At 43.8% G+C, this 24,733-nt stretch overlaps 1 pseudogene; it reads left to right on the top strand.

Annotated features, from left to right (window-relative positions):
- The window catches only part of LOC120847349, a 191,450-nt pseudogene that overhangs the window by 99,330 nt on the left and 67,387 nt on the right, over positions 1-24,733 (top strand).

Below are 24,733 nucleotides of genomic sequence, written 5' to 3'. Positions count from 1 at the left end.
AGCATTTCCTCACCATCGCGGCAGACTGTTCCATCTGCGCCAAAAAGTACTGCTACCGTGGCTTTGTTTTGAAAAGCTATTAATCTAAATTTTTTTGAACTGTTATTAAAAGCAAAGCAATAACTTTTACAATGTTTTCAGTCATATCGGCATTCGCTGCCCTGCTCTCCCATCCGCCATGGCAACAACGGCAAAGGAGGCTGCTGTGGTGTATTTGCTGCCACAGTGTGAATGTGCATGCTCTTGTTCTTGCCTTTTGCCCGTTTGTGTATCACAATCATTCACAAACAGTTCAATGCATTACTGTACAAGGTCATAGGCATGTTTTCTTTTGTACATGTTTCAGTTAAAAAAAAAAAAAGTAGCATTGTGTTGAGGATGTTTAGACAGCGAAAGGTCGGCCTGCCTCGAATGGTGCCAAGCTTGCCGCTGTAGATGAGGAATTTAGCCAGGGCAGTATGACCGAAAGCCTGGGATCTTTAACGTGCATCATGTAGTAGTGATTACACAAACGCCTACTGGTATGATCCTTGTCCAGATCGAAATGAGCAAGTGCTGGGATTTAGCCCACGATCCCAGGTTCTGCAGCGCAAGCTTTCGCTCCACATGCCCGGAGCTGAGACGTGCTAGCCGACTCGGGCCACCGTTCCGCCATGTGTTTTAGTTGCGTTCAGCACTTATGTGAATTTGAAGTTATTTTCCTAGTAGTTCAAGCAGGGGAAATTGAAACTTCTATGGTACAAACCAACATTTTTGCTAGAGTTTGCAAGCCGACTGAAAGTATGAATGCCTTTTTAAAACCATCTAATGTCTTTAGGTACATGGGGTATGTTCTTCCCAAGTGTGCTAATTTCACAGCAGACTCCTCCGGCTTGCACAGACGCCGCAGTTTCTACAGTTTCCCAAATTAATGTGAAACAGAGTGTAGTGGATTGCGTGCAGGCCTACCCTCTTTCACACTTGAAGAGGTGCAATGTTTTCAGGTGGCAGTAGGTAAACCTGGTATATGGAGAGGTTTATACGTTTCCCATCACACACAAAAGTAGTTCTTTTTTTTTCTCTTTTACTCGACTGCCAAATTAGCAGGAACAAAGAAAATTGGACATTATTTGTCGAGAAGAAGGAAGGTCGGTCTGGCAGCGCATGGTGACACTTTGTCACGCTCTATGTGAGAAATTTGACTAGTGCGGGTACAACCGATAGCCCAAAGTCTTTAAAATGATTCATATAGCAGTAATGCACGCCCATGTGTAGGTGCAGTGCTCATCCAGGTCAAAACGGGCAGGGGCGATCAGTGCAAGTTTTCGCTCCACACACTGCGAGTTGCAGTGGGCTAACACACTCTGCCACCAGGCCCCTCCACATCAGCACGTCCTGTCGAAGCAACGTGCAATTATTACTACTGCTGCTGATGGGGGCACGCACACGTAAGGAAGGAAAATAACAGCCAGGAATTCTGGTAAGGGGAGGATGCCATACGTCATGGAACACAGGAACAGGCTTGGCTTGAATCCTTTTTGCTTCAGGATCACCATCACTACTCCAAGCTCACCACAGACTTTGCATTCATGGGAGCTTTCTCCAGCAACCGTTTCTTTTTATGAGACACTGCACCGCTTGCAGTGGCAGCTACTCTACGACACCTGCTCGCTGATTTACAGCTGCCCGGCCCGGTATGTGGAGTCACGATAACCTGTGGGTTGCACCTGTTGTGACTCTTCCTTGGCGGTTTCTTTAGCTCAGTTATTTTGCATGGCACCAAGGTTTAAGGTTCTCTAGGACTTCAGGGTCATGTGGTAACTGCATTTTCCAAAGTGTTTCTGACATTAAACAGCAAGCACCCTGGTTGTGCTTGTCACTATGCCACAGTCACCTGTGTGGTGCATGAAGCAGTGGTTTGAACCATTGAAGGGTGCACTGGTGTCTCTTAAGCTGTCCTGGGCACTCATCGGTAAGTAATATTTGTGCTGGTGATCCAATATTCAACGACAAACATTGCAGCAAGAAGTTACTTTTCAGTGTGCACACATTACTGTTGTACAGCCTAAAATATTTCAACGGTGAAGAATAGGAGAGTGACTTGCTTCAGGCTACTGCAACACGTTATTGTGTGGGCCTTTCTTTTATGGAGGGGAGGGGAGGCGAGAGCAGAAGAGTAGCAGAACCAGGCACAAATAAAAATTGAAAAACTCCGCAGCGGAAAAAATTAAATAAATAAAAGCAGTGTGAAGAGTTGCGTTGCTTACACGTCACAAACTCGTGTCAAAAACGCAGGCTATACTCTGTTTCACCTAGTGTTGTACCGCAGGAAAGGCTACAAGCGCGAGCTCCTTGCTCTAGAGCACAGCTCGACGGTACAAGTTCTCGTGCAACAAGGGCAGCTGCCAACGCTATGAGCTCGCGCTTCTGGCCTTCTCTGCGGTACAACATAAACACGACTCATTATTAATCCGAGACGGGGACACAAATAATAAAACGAAGAGACGCGCGTGTGGTTGCCCTTCACTTTTATTTTTTTTATTTTCCCCTTGTTTTTCTTACTCCGCAAAGACGACATAGTACGAGAAAACACGCAGAAGTAGGAGAGCAAAGAGGCTCCTCGGCGGGCTTTGCCGTCTCGCGCGGTTCTGGGGTATTCGTATTCGAGTTTGGATCATTGGTAAAATGTATGGGCTGCGCGGAGCTGAGCGCTGCGTGACAACCATACGTGCGTTCATCGGTGGTTTTGTACGTTACCACCATCGGCAAAGTGGGCGACTGAGCACGTCTACCGGTGCAAGGCGAGCTTCGCGCGGATGATCACGGAGGATGATGATAAAAGCGGCCGACGCGATCGCGGGGTGAAACGGTCGACGGGACGATACGCATTCAACCGGAGTCTGGGTTGTTTAATGCACAAGCCCTAGCACGTCCACACACACACACACGCACAAAGAAACATTACTTGTGAAACTGGAACGGAATTAACACAATACAATTTTCGCATAAAATGCACACAATCGCCGATGTCGTGTTCGCGTTGACAGCGCGGTTTGTCGGTCGTGGGAACAGCGCCGTCACTTTCGAATAGCCAACAAGATCCGACCCGACATGAAGAAGTCGAAAGCGCCATCCGCCGCCCTCGCGGCTCTCCGCCGTCACTCTAGCCGATGTATTTTTCTCCTAGCCGAGCTAAACCATTTGGCGTAGTCAAGCCAAGACGCCTTGAAGTTTACTTTTCGGCCGCTAACAGCGCTTGACGAGGTCGCCCGAGGTCGTATCACTCCCACCCCACCTGTCCCCTCCAACCCTTCCACACATTCCCGAGACCCGTCCGTTCCCCCTTCCTCTCTACCATAATGACCCGTCCGTTCCCCCTTCCTCTCTACCATAATGACCGCAGCCTTCTTAGCATACGGAGCGGACCACCCCCCCCCCCCCCCCAACAAAAGCTCCTCACGTTATCGCTGCAATCAGCGTGAGACTCCCTCCCTCTCCCCCTCATTAGGGAGGGTCCCCGTTTTGAAGGCGGATTCCGGCCCGGATTCCGAAGTATACCCAAAAATAACTCTACTTCTGAGTGGCATATTTAAATTATAAACAACAAATTAAAAGTAGGGGTCTGAGAAATCTGGTTCGGATAGAATCGCACGGCGTCATTCATTACCTTCACAGTGGAACGCAAAGCCACGACAACCACTTCTCTTAACAAAGTAGAATCTAGAGATGACACTGCGTTATTCAATTTGAACGGATATTCGTAAACTTTTAATTAAAAGCCTTTTCTCAACTGAAACCGCATAGGCATAGTCACCGATATACAAATTGGACATACCACTTCATCCCAGTTCTATTTTATAAGTCTCTTTTTATATCCGATTATAGGCAAGTAGATCGTGAATTGTTTTTAAATTTTTGTATCGCCTTGGGTCATTCTCCTTCGCAGACCTGCTTTTATCGCTTCAACAAAAATACTCTATTTCAACGTTTTCGGACACTTTGCGTCATAAATGCAGAAATGGCTTGGTACGCTACAGAGTGCTTCTGCTGTGTCTTCGTTTTAGCGTACTTGATTCAAAGAAACTACTTGTTACTGTAATCATTTTGTGTTATTATTATTCACTTTCTCTTATGCTCGATGATGGCATGTTTTTCTTTATGAATTGGAATTTTATTACGTATTTGTATTTCTTTTAATATTTTACTAAATTCATTCTTAAGATAAAATAGCATGTTAGAGTGGTCTGTATTTTTTTTAAGGTTTCTCGTAACTTGTTTGGTAATCCGGTGAAGCGGTTACTTGTTAACTCTTTGTTACTGTATGTCAGATCGAAGAGGCATGGAATGCTTTAAAATAACCAGCTCACAGAACAAATGCACTCGAGCCCAGGTCATCAGCTCGAGCTGCGCCAACGATGATTAGAATCCTCACTAGCAGTCACCATATTTCCTTCCGATTATGAAGCCCTGTAATTGTAACTCATAGCGGTTGCGAGTCGAATATCTCCTACTTTTTTCCGGTTCCAGTACGAAGCCATCAGGCACTTCAATGTCGGTGGGCTCGAGTTATGGCGGTAACACGTTACAATAACGGCGTTAACGGTAACGCAGATTTTTGTCTGTAACGTAGTGACGTGCTCGTTCATATTCAAACCAGCAATGGGTAACGTTCTTAAGTTACTTATTTCTAGTAAGAGGTGACGTAGCTACGTTAAAGGCTACAATTTCTTCCCAATACCTGAAAAAAGCAAGCGTTATTTTTTGCGCGCTTACCTGATGAGACAAAGCAGACAGCGCCAAGAGGGCACCATCATGGTGTTCTTCATGTTTCTATTAGTGTTCTATCATCGCTGAACCAAGCATGAAAATACAGGCCCAGTTATTTGTGCTTTTGATGCTCTTGATTGGTCCCATTAACTGGTAGCGTCGGATGAGTGTGGACTTAAGCTGAAATGAAGTATAGGAGCCAAGTCAATAATTATTGCACTCATTCCACATACCTTCAAAATTTTGCCTGTCTTTTCCCCACGCGAAAAGTCCTACTTTAAAAACACCCCCTACGCCCACGTCTTTTGTCCCAATGTCGAAAAACGCTGTCGCCGAAAAAAAAAAGCCATTTCATCAATTTGTAAATAATAAGTAAAGCAAAAGTAACGTGCGTTATTTTTTAACGGTAACGGTAACGCGTTCCTTTTATTTTTGACGTAACGTAGGTCAGAAACGCGTTCCCCTATTTGCCAAATAACGAGTAACGTATATCGTTACTTTTTTCGGTAATGCCTACAACACATGTGGGCTCCAGTTGGGTGCGCAACTGGGAGGACCGGGGAACATTCATAGGAAATGCTAAAATATCAAGGTCATCTGATGCCATTCTTGCTAGAGGTGATCTGCATCAATCCGACGGGTTTTCTAATCTTTATCCAAAACTTCTTAAATGACGTTGCCGATTCTTCTGGTGAAAACGCCTATACCCTAGCGTAATTTTCTGAATGAATATTTTACCCACACCTGCTTTACCATAAGAGGGAGGATCCCTTCGTCTTTCTAGTTTGTTTCGTTTTTGGGACCGTACCTTTGGCGCTTCAACAAATCAAGAACCGTCCGGTAGGTCCTGCTGGTGAGCAGCGGACATGGAGGTTATTCCGTCAAGATGTGAAGGGTGATTGGGAACTTTAGAAAGAAGTATCAGATTCGTGTTCTCAAGTCTCTTTCGGAGGAACGTTTAAAATCAGTCTTTAACGTTTTGACGGAATTCTCGTCCTGTCCGTTTCACTTGAGGTGATACAGAGGAGTGAAAAGACCCATGCCAAGAAAAAACCTCCTGCAACGCATCGACGGCATCGGCTGCTATTACTGACTGCGTTTCCACAAGTTCTGTCCATTTGCTAAAATCATCGAAAACGATAAGATGTATTTGCTGAGAGAGTTCCGCGAAGCCAGCATGAACTCGTTACCACGGTACCACAGTCGTCCCTGAGGTTCTCAGCGATGAAGTGTAACGTTTATTTCGTCGTGAGAGGCGCTGCTGCAAAACTAACATTTCTGCATTATCCGTTTAAAAACCCTGTCCATGTATGACCACCAGACGTATTAGCGCGCCATAATCTTCATCTTGGTTTGTCCCACGTGCCCATCATGAAGAAAATTCATGACACTTCGTTGGATCTTGATTAGGACAACGGTTCGGGAATTCCACAGGATGCAACTGTTTAAGATGGTTTATTTGGACCAGTGTCTGTGAAAAGGCGCGAGGTCGCCGTCTGTCGCCTTCTCTGTCCAGCCTTTCTCGATGTACAGGGAGAAGGCAGGGTCTAACGATGTTGGTGTGATGATGTTCGTTGCCTTCAATGGAAACTTTGTCAAACTTTGTGCGTGAAGCGCAAAGACATCTTGGTTAGCACAGAAGATTATGAAGATTTCGCTTGCCATTTATTTGAAGCAGCCCACGTCTGGGCCTTCTGCGAAGCGTGAGAAGCGATCAGCGTCTCCAAAGTCATCCGTCAGCACGTACTCAATTGTGTAGGTGCAATTCATGAAAATGAGTACCTAACGCTGGACTCTGCCCGTGTGACGGGTATACCTTTCAAGGGAGCAAATATGGTTTTTAGGGTTTGTTGTTTGTATATAACACAAACTTGTGCCCCAAGGATGCTGGTGACTCTTCCGGACGGCAAATATTTTGGCAAGTGTTTCCTTCTCAATTGGTGCAGATTCACGCACTGCTGAGTTGAAAGTTCTGGACACATGGGTGATGGGGGCGTTCTTCTCAACAATCTCAAGGTAAATCATTTCACACACTCTTTCAGACGCTGCGCCTGACGTAATGTGTCTGGGTAGATCAGGGTCCAAGTGGCCTAAAGCGTCCGTAGGCGTGAGCCGTTTGATGTCTTTGAACGGGTCTAGGCACTCGCCAAGTGGTTTTTATTCCTTTTTTTTCGCAGTAGCTTGTTTAGCGGCGCACATCTTTCAGCCAGGATTGGAGGAAACTCGCCGTACACTGTTGGCAAGTCCCGTGTATTTGGTGAATATTTGGGGTGAAAAACACGCTATTTACACAAAACACCATAAATGTTCACATTGTGTAATGGATAATCTCTTTAAAAATCATGCGAGGTTGTAAAAAGACGTGTTTTGGTTCGGTCGTACACGCGTAACCGCGTAGCCGACCTTGAAAGCACGCATCACCCCCGGTGACGACCGCAGCATTGCCGGTTATCGAAGCACCGGAACGCTTGGGGACACACCTAGAAAGGACCGCGAAGACAAATTCCGCGGAAAGAAACATGTCTCAGAGACAGATATGCACCAAAAGCAATTACGCCATGTCGCGGGACGGGACGAAGCTTGCGTTTACCGTGCTCGCTCCCATTGATTCTGATCGATGGCAATTCGGCTTCCCTCATGTCGCCCATGTAGTGTTTATTTCAGGGGTTTTGATAATAGTTTCTTACACACAACAAATAAAGTCATGGGTCTAATTACTCGTTCTAAACATTTAAATAAATGTAAAAAGCGTGCCTTCGATCTTAGCATGTGACATTGCAGTAGGTTTCGTTTTGGCTTCAATCCTTCAACTGCAAGCGAAGGTACCGCCGCTTCACATCCACCCTCCTCACAATTTACGGCGCTCCGTGGCGCCCGCGATAACTTTATACCAATGTTGCTGCATCTGTAGGGAATATTTACGTTAGAGCTGAGAGAAAATATCTGGCCACGGCGCAACGCCGATGTATGCTGGAAGCTAGAGCCGGTTTTGCTTTCGTTGTTTTTGTTTTGGTCGGAGAAAATCTGGACAACGCACGTTTAACATAGCGCCGGTATTGTTTTGGTTTGACGGGACACGAGAATCTCGGCAGTTTGCGATCATATGTAGCGAAAACGTTACCGGAGAAGTGCCCCTGTGATGTTCCCGGAAGACGGAAAGTATAATTCGTAATCGTCGTGTGTGCTTTGAAAGCGAAGGGAGTCACAGGGACTACGAGTGCGCAACCACAAGCCAAGGTTCATGACAGCGCTGCGTTGACTTCGGCGATCTCGTTCTGTTTGGCGCAACACGGCGATGCGACAAACAGCTGAAACGTTCGTGGTGTGTGGTGCGGTGCTTGGAGGTAGAAACCCGCGGTAATACGGAGCGCAAATTGGCTGTTGTGGGATTGAGGTTCAACGGGTTCAGTCCCGTCGTCGTCTGCTGATCCGGTCCAGCTAGTCCGGAAGGACGCTGCGAGAGTCTTTAAAAGTAAATATTCCTTCGTTCCGTTTCGTAATGGGGAAGATTCCCGACGCATGCCGTGAGTAAAAAGCTGTGGGCGTTTTCAACAGAATTACGTCGTTTTAATTGAACAATAGACTCCAGATTGTTGTCGGAAATTCGCTGGTTTTATGCTTCGTGTTATTGGACTGTGTTTGCACAGTGACGCGTTTGCACAACGACGCATACCGCTCGAGTAGATTCGGTTCTGCAAGGGACCGGTTTTTTAGAACTTCACCGACCTTTTTCTGTAAATCTCATGTGAGTTTGTTGCGCGAATCATGCGGTGTGAATAAATTAAGGGAAGATTTCCTACCTGCCCACAAATGCATGAGGTGAGATAATTTTTTATGTAGTGAACATAGTGATTTTTTTATGTTGGGAAGAGGCGTCGGTGCATTTGTTATCGTACAATCACTTAAGAGTCGACAAATTGGGGAGAGCGAGCAAGTTTTCCCAACTTTGTCTCTTTTCTCTCTGGCACTGCCAATAGTTTCAAGTTTCAGTTTCAGTAGGCATGCCTACGAGCAGGTACAAACTGCTCTAAAGCAGGTAAAAGACAGGGGAAGTCACGACCGTGCGGACTGCGTGTTTCGCGCTTTTCGCAAGGTGACTGTGTAAATGCTTTTGCGAGGTATGTGGAATATGCAAACGATTTTGTTATGCCAGTCCTTCGCGTCTTTTCTGCAAAATGAATAAGACGATCGACAAAGGCGCAATCAGAAGCCAAGATTTACAATAACAGTGCGTTTGCTTCGGTGGTCCGTGTAGTTGTATTTTACCCTGCTCTCTGCAACGCCGTGTCATGACGAAGAGCTGGAACGGTCACGGTTTGTGCTGCCCTACCGGTTGACAGAAACCCGCATCACCCACATCGGCACCAAGTGCACTTGGGCTGTTGATGCTCAAGCCTTTCATCCGCGGCTTGTCGCCAGCTGATCCTGCTGCTTGACAGTGGGGAAGCGGCGAGAGTGACCTTTGAAGTAAATGTAAATCCTCGTGCATCTAGTTATCCGGTATCAATGTGTGGAAGATCTGCAACGTGTACTGAGGGCTGGGGCTGCGAGCGTTTTGCCTTCCTTAATAACCGAAACCAGAAAAGCGAGACAACTGACTTGCGTACTCAAAAATGACGGAAGCAATAAGATTCAACAGATCGAGGGCGTTACCGGGGACGTAGGCGAGATGGTGCAGGCTGTTTAGACGCTTGCAATATCTACGAGGGGTACCAGGAAGACGACGTCAGCAGAGAAGGAGCTCGCGATTCAGCATAATGCAGTGCCACGAGACCGTAAATCTTCAAAGTTCGGAGTATTAACGCTAAAAAAAAAAAACACACACAAAAAAATGCATCAGCGTTACATTAGTGATTACGATTAACACCGGTCACAAACTCCCAAGCCCACCGCTCCACTCGACACCGACACGACAGTCGACAACAAACTGCATCAAAACGCCCCAAAAGTGAAGGCGTCTGCTCCCGTACTGCAACTAGAGGAAGTGAAATGTTGGGCGGATGTCCTTCACAAGAATATATAAAAACTGCTTTGCGCAAAGATTATTTCCATTTGTTATTAAGTAGATAATGATAAAATCCCAATAATTTGTTATTCTATTTGATTCAAGCTAGTCGGACTGCTAATACCACTGGTCGATCATGAAAATAACAAAATTTTAAACTTTTTAATGGCCGTTTTAAGATTTATTCTTAATGCAACGTTATTTTACGCAAGGGACTAACATTAAAGATTTTGGCTACATACTTTTTAAATTCAAACAGATCTTACATACGGCTGTCCCTGCGCCGTGTTTTGCGTCTTCTTCTATAAATCTGTAATGTTCAGCGACCAAAGAGCTCACTCGCACATGTCAAGCTTATGTACACCGCGGTTAGAAAAGCGTGTTGAGTAGAAAGTGTCGGGCGTAGTGTAGTTGTTGTGTTTGTGTATGTGTAGGTGCAGTGTAATACGTGGTACTCGTGTTGTGAGAGGTGTATGCTGGGCTGCTGTCTACTCGTGATCGTTCGCAGCGTATTAACAGGCTCGTTTTTTTATATAGGCTGCTAGAAATCTCGCTCGGCGGCGCAAGTTACCGCCCGATTGCAAATAGTTTGCTTGAGTTACTTATCGACGTAAGTTTGGCATCGTTTTTCTGTCTATCGGTTCCCTCGTAGCTATAGCGAGGCCGATGACCGCCGACGACGCACGTACGTCCCTTTGCACGTAGCTACGTCCGCCGTTTGGAGACTGTTTACTGTGTATAAAAGACATCGAACGAGAACAAACGCGTCATGTGTGCTTTCAATTCGGCGGAAAGGCGCGCGGCTCGCTAAGCTCGTCCATCGCCTGTGTTCGGCTGCTGGCCGCCATGTTTTATAGAAAAACACGCTCCGCCGTGTTTCGCGGAAGGCCTACACGGTGTATCTGCCAAATTTTACACGGCGCCTCATGTGTAGACGAATAACACACATGGCTGCGTGTAAAACTAACACGTTTTGGGATGTCCGCTATGGGACAACGGTTTACACGTCTGGGCGTGTTATTTTTGCTAATAGTGTACTGCACCTTGCCGAACAGTGATCGTAGCATTCTGATGCTCTTGGGCTCGGGAATATGTAGATTTGACGACATCGTTTTCCTTGAAGCTGTAAAGCGCTGTGAGATGTGACTTGCTCGACGTATTCGAACTTTTCTTGGAGTAAGGCGCAATTTTCTTTCTTGATAATGAAACCGTAATGTAGGAGATGCTGGGGAACCCGTTCTAGGTTCCGTAAATGCTGACCACTGTTCTTTCCGGTCACTATGATGTCACCGAGGCAGCAAGCGACACCGCCCAGTGCAACAGTTACCTGGTTCATTATGTGCCAGAAAACTGCTGGGCCGGATGCTACCCCAAAAGGCATCCTGTTGAATTTTAATAGGCCTTTGTGAGTTTTTATGTATAGTGCTGTGCTTACGTCCCAGTCGAGCTCCAACTGAAAGTACACCTCTCACAAATCCAGTTTTTTTTTTTTTTAATTTATTGCCGCCGTGGAGTTTGGCGAAGAGTTCTTGTCGATGTAGCAGTGGGAGCTGGGCAATGTCGAGCTGCGAGTTCACGGTAACACTGATGTCACCGTATAGCCGAACTGATCCATCCGACTTTGGAATAACAAGAATCGGAGTTGCCACTAGAAGTTCACGGGTGAAGGAACTCTATTCTTGACCTGCTTGTACAAGTATCCTTTTACCGTTTCTTGCGTAGCGAACGTGATTAGGCGAGGTTTGAAGAACCTTGGGTTTCCGTCAGGCTTGAACCAAGATCAACTTTGACTTAAGTGCAACAACCCAAGGCACCAGTGAACAAGCTCGGAAACCTTGCCAGCATTCTCTGGAGCGAGGTTTCATCTTCCAGTTTCACAGATCACACAAAAATTTTGTTGAGGCCGAGCTTCAGCTTGTCGGTCCAAGTCTTTGCAAGCATGTTGATTTATCGCATAACAATTACCAATGCTTCGAGCTCTTCAGGGTGTTGCCGATGCGTAATATTTTCCCGACTGAAGCAGAAGACATTATCATCACATTTTTGTAGGGTGGGACGTCCAATCAGTTGCTATGACTCCGTGTCAAGAAGTTTCAGCTTTGTACCTTTTTCAACCTGCAATTTCACGAGTGTTCCTTGCATACTGCAGGTGACAAATTCTCCTTAAGGTTTTGAGTGTCGAAAACATTGTTGATCATTTTCACCTTCTCCTTTTGTTTGCCAGCTGTGTCCCGAAAGTCCCTTCATCGGCATACCTTTGCAATGTGGCTTCGTTTAAAAGGTAACTGCAAACAAATTATAATGCAATTAAATGCAAAGGTGCAAGCGAGCTGGATTTTCGTCGTGCAAACAAAAAAGTGTTTTTAAACAGCCGAATTGGGACAGGCATATCTCAAAACAATGTATCTGCGAAAAACAATTACAGCAATATTTATTGCGAGAGACTGATTTTAGTTTGCGGCTATTTTGACTGTTTTGAATCGCGCGCCACAACGTTGGTATTTACGTAACGGAGTGGCTGCTATAGGTCACGGACTGGCTGCTATACGTAACGGAGCGACGTGCGATAGCAACTCTTCTCAATGGCTAAAGATTAATTGACAGCTTAGATCTTGGTTGTTAAACTTTTGTGATATGCTGAAATTTCTTTTTGAGTGGCATATTTTCACTTTTAAAGATTGATCCATGTAATAAGAGTTATTGTTCTTTACAAAAGGTTTACAAGACGATCACTCCCTCTTGGATTCATATCATAACAAACAAAAGCTTCGCCATTCTTTCATGGCCGCCGAAGTCTTTGCTTCCGCCTGTCTCGTCTATCTCGACTAGTCGTTTCGCCGAAGTGATCAGTGTTTTGTGGTTACCCAGGTGCATGAAAGAGTTTTCCCGAAGTGAAGTAGTGTGTGTTTAGCAGCAGTCGCAGATGTTAGTGATCGGAAGCGACGCGGGGTTTCGCCTTTCAGAGAGCTGTTAGTTACTTTCGTTCTTCTTTGCTTTCTTTTTTTTTTGCTTGCGCGTGCAAGTGTTGTCGTTTTGGAGATGTTAATTCCTCTAAAACGGCGCCGTTGCTGTGTAAAGTGCTGCCAGTGGAGTGATAGCGACAGCGGGTCTTCTAGCAGCCATGTCGCCCCGAAAGATGACAATCTGAATGCTGTTTGGCTTGAGGGTAGCCGGGCGTTAGCATAGCGACAAACGTGTCCCGGTATGTTCTCGTCATTCCGCTCCAGACGCCTTCGAGATTCGCAAGGGGTGCACCGAACGTCTACGACTGAGACACAGCTGTTACGTAAAAAACCTGCGCCTTGTTGTTACGTAACAGCTATCCGCAGAACCCTTCGGACGTCCATATTTTGTGTTAGACAACAGATTTTTTTTTTCGGCTTCCGAGCCACCTTACGTTCAGTTGTCTGAATTGAATGTGTAATGTTATCGTAAATCTTATTTATTTTATTTATTTATTTAAAAGTTCCCTCAGGGCCCGAAGGAACTATAGAGGGGAGGCGGTTACATTAATAGAATTCAACAACATACAATAAATAGCAACCTATGAACACAAAACAAAATGTAGATATTAGTGAAACGCTGAAATGTGAACATTGTTAAGGCAATTTTTGAAAGCAACGCTGTCAGATATTGATACCACAGACGCTGGAAGGTGGTTCCACAACACTGTAATTCGGGGTATGAATGAATTGTGAAAAGTAGTAGTGTTACATGAAGGTACGCCCATCTTGTGTCGGTGATCAAGACGGTGTGATATGTACAAAGGAGATGCTAATAACTTGCCACGCAAAGTATGATTGTGGTAGTATATTTTGTGAAACAGGCACAAACGGAAAACTTCTCTACGCGATGCAAGCTTACGCAGGTTCAAACTTGATTTCATGGATGTTGCGCTGGCAGTGCGGTGATAATTAGTAAGTATGAATTGGGCGGATCTATTTTGAATTGCTTCAACTGCAGATGTAAATACGTCAGTACCGGGGTCCCAAATTGAAGAGGCATATTCTAGTTTGGTGCGAACAAGCGTTTTGTAAAGAAGTAGTTTAAGTGATAAACAGGGCTGCTGAAAAATTTCGTTTTATGAAACCCTGCATACGATTCGGCGCTTCTTGTTACGTATTGAATATGGGTTTCGCAGGACAGATTGGATGAAATATGAACTCCCAAATATTTGTAGGTTGTTACTTGTTCTAAAGGAGTGTGGTTCAGGTAATAACAAGAGACGTCACTGTTAAGCCAAGAAACCCTCATTACCTTACATTTGTTAGTGTTAAGCTGCATACGCCATAGGTCACACCATTCAGATACACGGTGAAGGTCACACTGAAGAGAAGAAACATCGGATTTCTTAGTCACTTCACGATATATAACACAGTCGTCAGCAAACAAGCTAATTGAAGATGAAACACAGGAGGGTAAGTATTGACATATATAAGGAAAAGAAGAGGACCCAGTACAGACCCCTGCGGCACCCCGGACGTCACAGAAGCTGATGGAGAAGACGTGTCATTCGCAAATACAAACTGAGATCGGTTAGTTAGGAAGGCGTGAATCCAAGATAATGTACCGGAATCAATACTGAGTTTTCTTAGTTTATGATGTTGTAGATTATGTGATACCTTATCAAATGCTTTAGCGAAATCGAGGAATATGCAGTCAGCTTGGGAACTTCGATCAAGAATAAGGTAAAGGTCGTTAGTGAAGGTTAGTAGCTGGGTTTCACACGAAAATGACTCACGAAAACCGTGTCGGGCGGTAGAAAAGAAGTTGTTAAACTCCAAGAAGTTTACTTAATGTGAAAAAATGACGTGCTCAAGAATTTTCCATGGGATGCTTGTTAGCGATATGGGGCGGTAATTAGAAGGAGAATGTTGATCACCCGTTTTGTGTATCGGCACCACCTTTCCCACCTTCCAGTCTTCCGGCAAACACCCACAATTAAGAGACTGATTAAATATATAGAAAGTATTATAGAAGAATATTCTTTGGTACTTTTAGCAGGGTGTCGAGCCGGAACCGAACCGAACCGAAAACCGGAACCGAACCGGTATTTTTTCCGGAACTGAACCCGAACCCGAACCGTTATATTGTTATCGCGATAAACCCGAACCGGAGCTGAACCGAAAAAAAAAATAACGGTTACCGGCTCACGTCAAAACGGTTCGGCCACGCGCTGTTGACAATGAATGTGCTATCAATGCCATTTGTTTTTTAAGTGCCGTCAACTGACACACACCCTCGCTAACATATTTTTCTTCTTCAATCAGTCTTAGGAATATAAACGCTACATCCATGAATCTTGACAAACGCTGCATCCATGAATCTTGACATAGGAACCAGTATTGCGCTGGTCGCGGCTTGCACGGAAAAAAGAAAATTGGAAGGCTGTGCAAAAAAAAAAAATCGCGTCACGGGATTTTATTTTCCTACAATCTCGTAAATCCTAAATGCTGCTGTGTGCTCATTTCATAACACGTTTCTAGAAAGCGCAAGTTCTTGAAGCTTGCTTCCATCGCAATGAGAAAAGAGAAGGCTGTGGAGTTTGATAATAATGCATCCGGTTTCGTATAGGCACTTAGAAGCTAACATATTTGTGAGACAGCGAACTCTTCTATTTTAATATTTATCCTATTACGTCCTTCTGGCGTTGCGTTCGGTGAAGTGTTTTTCATATTCCGTATCTTGTTTAATTAAAACTTCGTTAAGGGTCTAATTTGAGTTACTGAAGGCTAGTTCAAATACAGAAAGGTGTATTTTCTCCCCACTGTTCCTTCAATCGCTTACACGCCGAGGTGGCGGGATAGTTAGCGAGTTCTACTTGTAAGTGGGTTTGTAAGGAGGTCGTGGATTTTACAGCTACTGCGTCGGACCCAATTAGATGAATTCCGAATGCGTAAACGTCGGTGAGGTAACCTTTAAGTGCACATAAAGAAACCATTTCTGGTAGAAATCCTTGAGCCTTACACTACGATGTATCCCGTTTCGTATGTGCTGATTTCCGATGTTTTATTTGTAATTTATTTTGATGTTGCAATTTGTCATTTATAATTTCCGAACCGGTTCGCAAACCGGTTCAGCGCCCCGAACCGGTTCGCGGATCGAATTAATCGAACCGGAACTGAACCGGAACAAAATAAATTTACCTGAACCTGAACCGTAACCGAACCCGTATCTTTTCGGTTCGACACACTGCTTTTTAGGCATTTTGAATTAATAGCATCGACTCCCGCAGAACACGATATTTTTAAATTATCGATTACTTTAACAATTCCACAAGCATCAATAGCGATCGGGTACATATGAACAAATCCAATATGTTGAAATGGAGGTAAAGATGACACGTTAACGTCTGAAAATTAAGCGACAAAGGCGGAGTTCAAAACAAGGGCACATTAATTAAAAGGCACAGCATTTCCAGAACAACTAAACCATGATTTTGACGATTTTTCATTTCGATTAATTACATTCCAAAACTGCTTTGGGTTGCTTGTTAAAATTGTTGGTAAGGTTACATTAAAATAAGTAGCGTTCGCATTTTCAACAGCACTTTTATAATTATTGGCAGCAATATGGTATGCAGACCATTTAGAATAAACACTTGAAAATTTAGCTGCTCAAAATTTTTGTTTTTTCTTGTTAGAAAGCCTTTTTAATGTGTTGTTAAACCATGGTGATTGCGGGATAACGGAAATATTGCGCAAAGGTATATATGTACTAGTAAGGTGCACAACCTGGATTTTAAATAACTCGCAATTTTCCTGAATTGAGCGTTCCGAAAAGAGCGGCAAGTAATCATCAAGAAAAAGAGAAAGTTCATTGTTACCTTTAGCATAGTTACCTTTAGCATAGTCGCGTATTTTTTTCTGAATCTTTGGAGCATTTCTAACAGGAACATCGATGACAAAATGTATTATTGAATGATCACTTATGCCCTGCAAGTTGCTAATTGAAGATATTAAAGATGACGTTGTTAAAATTAGATCCAATATGTTGGCTGTTGTATGGGTAATTCTACTAGGAAGAGTCATCAATTGACTCAAGCTGAAATCGTTACACAAGTTTATGAAGTCAGTCGCGTCTGATGAAAATGGGTGTTGGTAAGCATGCAAGCCAGTCCAGACTATATTTGGGTAGTTTAAGTCACCTAAAAGAATGATTGGAACGGAAGGAAAGCGTATTAATAATGAGTTTATTGCGTCATGAAGACTGGTAACGAAGGAATGATTGTTAAATGGCGGACGATAGCATACACCCAAAATAAGTTTCTGGTGATTAAAATGCAAACAAACCCATCTTATTTCCAATTCGCTATTCAGGCGCACGCAAAACGATTCAATATGACTTGCAATTGGGATTACCACACCGCCACCTGTCCTTTCACCTCTGTCGAAACAATAAACCTTGAAACTTTTTTCACAACAAAATATTTCGGAATTTTTAACACAAGAGGAAAGCCACGTTTCGGTTAAAACCATAATATCAGCAGTGGATAAGTCTACAGCAGAGTACAAGTCATCTCTATGACGCAGCAGACTCCTCATATTATAAACAAGTACTGACAAATGTTTGTTTTTATCAGTACGACCCTCACCCCTCGTAACTCGTTATGATGATGCAGGTGTTAGGTTAGTTGGAACAATCTGTGTTATCTCTCGCGCGCACATCGGGGGCGTAACCGAACTCGAAAAACCGTATCAGTAGTCGCGTTGTACATGTAGCATTTTTTGTTGACATGCAGCTTGTTATACCGCAGCTGATATAGCCAATTCGTAGCTTTACCAAATTCGATTAGTTTTTTTCCGGCAATTAGTAGCGGGAGAAAAATCTTCGGTGACATACGTCGTGCTTCCTTTTAATTTTAGTCGCGAGTAGAGTACCTTGTCCTTGATCTTAAAGGAAGAAAACTTTATAACTAGCGGGCAACCTCTGTTAGGAATAAATTAGCCGATTCGGTGTGCGCGCTCAATGCAATCTGGGGTAACCTGGAGTTGAAGGGAACGGTAAATAAGCTCGAGAACTGTTGTTTCACTTTCCGCCCATGTTTCTGACGCAACATAGGAAAGACCATAAATAATGAGATTCTCACGTCTTGAACGATCTTCCAGGTCATTAAGACGCTCGAGTAAGTTAACGTTATCGTTCTGCAAAGCCTCAGTGACGCCCTGCATCTCTTGAAGGTCGTGGTCGACTATTTCAAGCGCAGAAACCATACTTTCAGCAAGGACGAGTCGACTTCCAAATTCGTTAATGTTTGCTTTAATGGATTGCTTTTTCTTATTTCTTCCATGGTTTTTCTTAAACTGCTCTGCCCCTCCTATGACTTTATGGCACGAGTATTAATGTCTTGCAGCTGCTTCCATACATCAGCTAGTTGCGTCGCTTGAGCTAGAGTCATGGCGCCGGGGTTAAGCTCTCCGTCGCCAGAGAGTAATAACAGTGACCTCAAAACCTCAACACACTCTAGAAGTAATGCGAGAAAAACATTTGAGCACGCAAACAGCAAAAGGCAATGGTTGTTAGTTTTCTTAGCGCGTAATCATGGAAGAGAACCAACCTGCACAAGGATGCACACAGCGTTAGAACGATGCATTCCTAAGCTGTTTCCATGCGCACTGAAGCATCCAAGGGCGCTCCGCGGTTTTAAAGCCAGGACATCGGTGAGTGACGATGTCGATGTTGATGCGGAAACCCTCTCGAACGGAGTGAAGACACGCTGCGGTTGCGGCCAATCTGCAGGAGCACCGAAGGGCCCGCCGACAATGTTGTCCGGAAGGCCAAGCAACACTTGACTATTTGCTGACTGGGTGGCGATGACTGGTTGAAGTAACGGTGACCAAAGCCGCAGGAAGAACAGCGATGCCAGTATCTGCACAAGGATGCACACAGCGTTAGAACCATGCATTCCTAAGCTGTTTCCATGCCCGCTTGGCTTGTGATTGCACCTTTGTAGATCATCTTATTCATTTTGGTGGACAGACGCAAACGACGGGCATAACAAAATTGTTTGCATATTCCGCATTACTCGCAAAAGCATTTTCTCAGTCACCTTGCGAAAAACGCAAAACAAGGAGTCCGCAGCGTCCTGAATTCTGAGTCTTTTACCTGCTTTAGAGCAGTTGTAGCTGCTAGTAGACATATTGTCACACCCGTGACAATATGTCTACTGAAATTGCAACCTGGAACTATCGGCAGTGCCAGAGAGAAAAGAGATAAAGTTGGGAAAGCTTGCTCGCCCTCCCGAATTTCTGAACTCTGAAGTGATTGTGCCATAATAAATGCACCAACACGTCTACCCAATTTAAAAAAGAAGCACTAAGTTCACTATGCAAAAACTGGTCTCAGTTCATGCATCTGTGGGCAGGTAGGAAATCTTGCCCAAATTTATTCACACCGCATGATGACCGCAAAAACCTCGCAAGAGATTTACAGAAAAATATCGGCGGTGACTTATGTTTCCCTCAAATTCTGTATAACCGGTCGCTTGCAGAACCGAATCATCTATTTGAGCGGTGTGCGTCGCGGTGCAAACACGTCGCTGTGCAAACGCAGTCCAACAACACAAAGCATAAAAAAGGCAGAATTAGGACAACAATCTGGAGTCCATTGTTCATTTAAAATGATGTAATTTTTTCTGAAAACACCGGTAGCTTTTTACTAACGGTATGCGCCGGAAATCTTTCACATTTTAAAACGGAACGAAAAAAGATTTACTTTTAAAGACGCCCGCTGCGTCCTACCGGACCAGCTGGACCGAATCAGCTGACGACGACGGGACTGAACCAAGTGTGAACACGTTGAACCTCAACCCCACAACAACCACTTGGCGCTCCGTATTAGTGTGGGTTTCTACTTCCAAGCTCCACACTACACACCATGAACGTTTCAGTTCTTTGTCGCATCGAGGTGTTGTACAAAACACAGCGAGATCGCCGAAGTCAAAGCACCGCTGTCGTGAACGTTGGACCCTGCGACGCCCTTCGCTTTTAAAGCACACACGACGATTACGAATGATACTTTCCGTCTTTCGGGAACATCACAGGGGAACTTCTATGGTCAAGACTTCGCTATATATGCTCGCAAACCGGAGAGCTTCTCGATTTCCGTCAATCCAAAAGAACACCGGCGCCATGTTCAACGTACGTTGTTACCAGATTTTCTCCGACCAAAGAAAAACTACGAACGGAAACTCGCTCTAGCTTCCAGAGTACGTCGGCATCCCCTCACCCCCCCCCCCCCCCCCCCCCCCCCCCCGCGGCGTGTCTTTGAGAAGAATCACCGGAATTCGAGGCGCTGCGTAAGTCGTTCAACTCCGCAGCCAAGTCAACCCTAGAGCAAATCCAAGAGCTAGGGGCGGGGCGCACTTCTCCGCGCGGGTCAAAAGAGCGGGAGTTTGAAATGTGAAGAGGTTCTTACTCCGACTAAGCTACGTCCTATAACGTAAACATAGCTAAAAAAATTATTCGCGGAAGATTTGTTTTGTGACATGCTTGTCCCATTTAGGCTGTTTAAAAAAAAGTTTTCTTTACTTGGCAGTTACCCTTTAACACGGCCATTGCATGACTCATGAACAAATGCTCAACGTGCAGGCGAGCTCGTGCGTATTAATAATTATTTTTTAAACAACGAGACCGGGAGGAAACTTGGAAGTAACTTAGAATAAACCAAAGAAAGGGATGACAAACGACTCAAACTCATATAACAAAATTTATTTAAAACAAGGCTTTTATAACCAGACTTGTACACGTTACTGAAAAATAGTAAGGAATTACATTTACAATTACTCAAGGCTAAAAGATAATTTATTACATTTACAATTACCCTCCCATAATAGTAAGTGACCGTTACGCTCAAAAGTAATCCGTTACTTTCGTGGCGTTCCTTTCAACATTATTTTCCTCAATTGAGAAACAAAGGGAAGAAGGTTATTCAAGTTGTTATTGTTGCCACCTGTTCGATTTTTTGATCTTATGTATTTTCAGCAACAGCTGACTCTCGAAAGTCTCGTCAGACATTTTGCGTTATTTCTTACTCAATATGTCGACTGCTACGCTGGACACCATTTGAACTGAGGCACTGGATGGGGATGCCATATTGTTCCTCACGAATGCTTCATGCTCTGCATTGAGCTTTCTCAGCGAAGCAATGGAAGTACTATTTACCTCGAAGATAGAGCAAAGTTTCGTCGTTGCAGCCGTTGCAGGATATTCGAGAGTTTTTGTTAGAGTTGGTAACAGTAAGGTAATAATTAAATAATAAATAAGGTTTGGCTCGATATTCTTCCTTTGGTTCGGAACAGGTCGAGCCTCGGTTAAGACGTAGGTGAATAAGACAAAGTCTCCAATGTTTAAATGTAAGTTATCGAGAGAAAAAAAAACAAAGAGAAAAAAACAGGACAGTCATAACAACAATAATTAGAACGTTGGTTAAAACAAGGAAATGTAAACGCAAGTTTGCTATGTGCACCTTTTTGGTGCCGTTCAAAAACGCACGGAGCACGGACCGACTGCAGTTTACTCCGGTGTTCTCCAGATAAACGTACGCTGATGCCACGGGCAGCCAAGGTCCGAGAACTAAGTAAGCCGTGCTATGGCCCCACTCAAGAGATTCACGCTATCCTCAGGCCCAGAATATCAAGTCTACGTCAGCCACCATAATGTTTTACTTGTAAAAAAATCAGCTTGAGATAAGATGCGTCCTGCTGGGGTAAAAACAGGAAGAGGAAAAAAAGGAAGACGATTACCATTTTCAAAGTGCTCGCAAAAAGCTGACTCACAAAAAGGGTAACTCAGATGCAGATGACCTGGCTAGAATTTACAAATAAAGTGGGCCAACCCTAGAAATTGGACTACAAAAAAAGGAAGTAGCTTTTAAAACAGGGTTTAATAAGGTGAAAGAAGCAGAACAAAATGCATCCTGTTTTCTATGAGAAGATGATAAGTGGCCATCGACGAACGAGGATGTTTGTGGCAATAACACCTTCACATATTATCACATCTCTTTTAGTGGATTTTAGGATAGATGGAGCGTTGTCTCGTGCTGTGACATTATGAAAATGGTTCTAGTCACTATAACCTAGAAGGACATTGTTACCGCCTTGAATTTCTCAATGAGACATACAACCACTTGGTATGTTCCTTCCCCCTCCCCCCCCCCCCCCCGCCTTCGATCGCCAAGCAAAAACAAAGACACTAAAAAAAGCGGACATAACTTGCCCCCCCCCCTTTTTTTTCTAGAAATGTTTATTCGGATCTTTTGACAGTGTTTATAGGGTCTAAAAAATAAATTCAGGGGCTTGGTGTTGCAAAAAAAAAGGCTTTGCGGAACTGAAGAGTGCCAAGCCTCCCTTTGCGCTAGTCAATTCGCGTGACAGTGTCACTGCGCTCAACATTATCCAAATGAAAACGATCTTTTTCTTTAGAAGGGTGAAGGGGGAGGGAAGGGGGCTGGTCTTGAAAAACAATGTAACGGATTACAAGGAATCCGTTACGTAAAAAATGTAAGCGAATTCCTTTAAAATTACTCTACAAAATATGTAAGTATTCCGTTACTAAATTACCGATAAATGTAAGGGATTACAAGTAATTTCGTTACTTGTAACGGATTACGTACAAGTCTGTTTATAACCTTCTCCCAAGGTCGTCTACATCGTAAAACCTGACTTAAAGTTCAGTGAAATTGAAAACAAAATGGTGTATTCTTTTCTTTCTACGTTCTGGACGACTTTGGAGAAGGATATGAAACGTTGCATGAAATAAATTTTATTAGCTGAGCTTCAGACGCTTGTCTCACCTTCATGCTGTTCTTTTTAATTTGTCTTCAAGTTCCATTGACAGTCTGAGGGTTGAAACATCACGACCTGATGCATAACTCATCTCGGAAGCGTCAGGCGCATTCCGAGTGGTTGGTATTGTGGCATGGGATACACTTGAGTGGTGCAGAAGCAGTGTTGGGAAGTACCTCAAGTACATTGTACTTAAAGTACTACTTCAAGTTGGTTTAGGAAACTTGTACTTTACTTGAAGTACATTCTCGGAGTATGTACGTGTACTTTACTTAAAGTATTTTTTTTTCTTTTACTTTCTTGGGGAAGAACAATTCCAGACTTCAAAGTACATTATCTAAATATGTTTTTGTTAAATTTGTATCACAAAATGATGTTTTGTGAACTTCGAAGAAATACAGGGAGGGATATTCTACCCTCAGCAGAAACGTGTGCAGACTACGCATCGCTCCCTTTGTTCTGGGGCGGCCTTCCCGTAGCTTTTCTACCTCGCTACTTTTCGGTCGGTCAGCGCAAGCAAGGAGGTGTAAAATATCAGGTAACCAAAATTAATCACAATGAAGCGCGTGAAACTGTGGTGCGGAAATGTTAAACTTCCAAGTCAAAGAAAAATACAACAGATGGAGAACGTAAAAATGTTTAAAGACAATATTGTTTGTCTTTTTCTTCGACCTGAAAGTTCCTTAATTTTTTCGCACCCCAATCTCAGGTGTCGCATTATGATTAAATATAACCGTTTGCTTGCGAGTACACTCCTCTATGAGAAAATTGCTTGCAAAGGCTAGGGGGCGGACGTCATGCTCTCTCCTAGTGTAACCACCTTGGGTGCAACAATCCAGCGCAAGCGGCGCCAACTTCAGAAGAGGAACTTCTCAATTTGGCTAAGCTCCTGAAAAAAATTACTCTGTGGCCACTTGACTTTACCAAATATTCGCAGCCGTTTTGAAAATAGGTCATGCACCTCTGATTACCCCTGAGCGATGCATACCATTTAAAAAATCACTGTTTAGGGAAATGAAAGGGCATCATTAAAGATTGTGTTAAAATATTTGTACATTGAAAGTACATTGCATTTATAGTGCTTTAGTTCCAAGTACATCGCATCCAGTGTACTTACTACTTTACTTGAAGCATACCACGTCTCATTTACTTTGTACTTTACTTGAAGTACCTTTTAGATGTACTTTACCCAACACTGTCCAGAAGTAAACTGCTTCACCTATTCGACGAGCAGCGCAGAGTGGTCTCCTCCGTCTAGGCGTTGTGACTCCGCTTCGGCTTTTGGGTAGGACTCGGCCAGGCGGAGTGCACCGTCAAGAGTGAGACCCTTCTGGACTCTCGAGTGCCATGCGAGCACGGACGCCTGTGTCACGGAGACTGGCGATGAATGCTTTCAAAAGTGTGCAGCATTGGGCATCGGCTTCAGGTGCATACTCGCAGTTGGTGATGATTGTTCGAAGCACTGGTATGAAGTATTTGACCGATTTATTCTTATTTCTTTTTCATTTATATTTGTGTCTCCGAATTCTTCTGCAGACGGGCCTAAGGCAATATGCACAAGTGCCTGACAAGGATTCGCCCCTTCTGGTTGTTCAGCGGGCCACATAAAGACGGAAAAAAGACACATTATACGAAAAATTCAAATACATTCAATAGTCAAACCTAATCAAAATAAAAACAACCAATTGATCAATATTCAGTAGCCTAGAAAAACTAAAACATAAGAATTATAAATATTTTCACGGAATAGTCGAATAGTCTAAAACACGTGACTTCTACACAAGTTTGTACTACGGTCAATGGACGAAATATATCGAGTGGCGTTCACAAAAAGGGAAAGAAAATAAATTATACAAAAACACTTTCTGTGCAACAGCATTGCAAAAATAGAAAATGCAAATTCAAGGTCATTCAATGCAAGGTCATTTGAGGCAAATTTAAAGGTCAGAAATATCAAGACAGGCGAACAGGTGCTAACAAAATGTGAGAGCTCTGCAAGGAAGGTTTTAGTTTTCCTTCCTGACGAGCCGAAAATAGTTTCGCCCGTTTGAATTATTTCAATTTGTTAGATGTTATGTGTTCCTCTTAGTTTCTTTACTAGCTCCTGATACGCTTTATTCGAGAAGCTATTCAGCATCTTGAATGTCTCGGCACGAACTGAAACGATATAAGTTGTTGTCAGCGTCCACCATAACTTC

Source organism: Ixodes scapularis, unplaced genomic scaffold, assembly GCF_016920785.2.
Source record: "Ixodes scapularis isolate PalLabHiFi unplaced genomic scaffold, ASM1692078v2 ptg001946l_1___fragment_3__unscaffolded, whole genome shotgun sequence".
Classification (NCBI taxonomy): Eukaryota; Metazoa; Arthropoda; class Arachnida; order Ixodida; family Ixodidae; genus Ixodes; species Ixodes scapularis.
The sequence above is the reverse complement of the archived record's forward strand: the minus strand, read 5'-3'. Positions and strand labels throughout refer to the sequence as shown.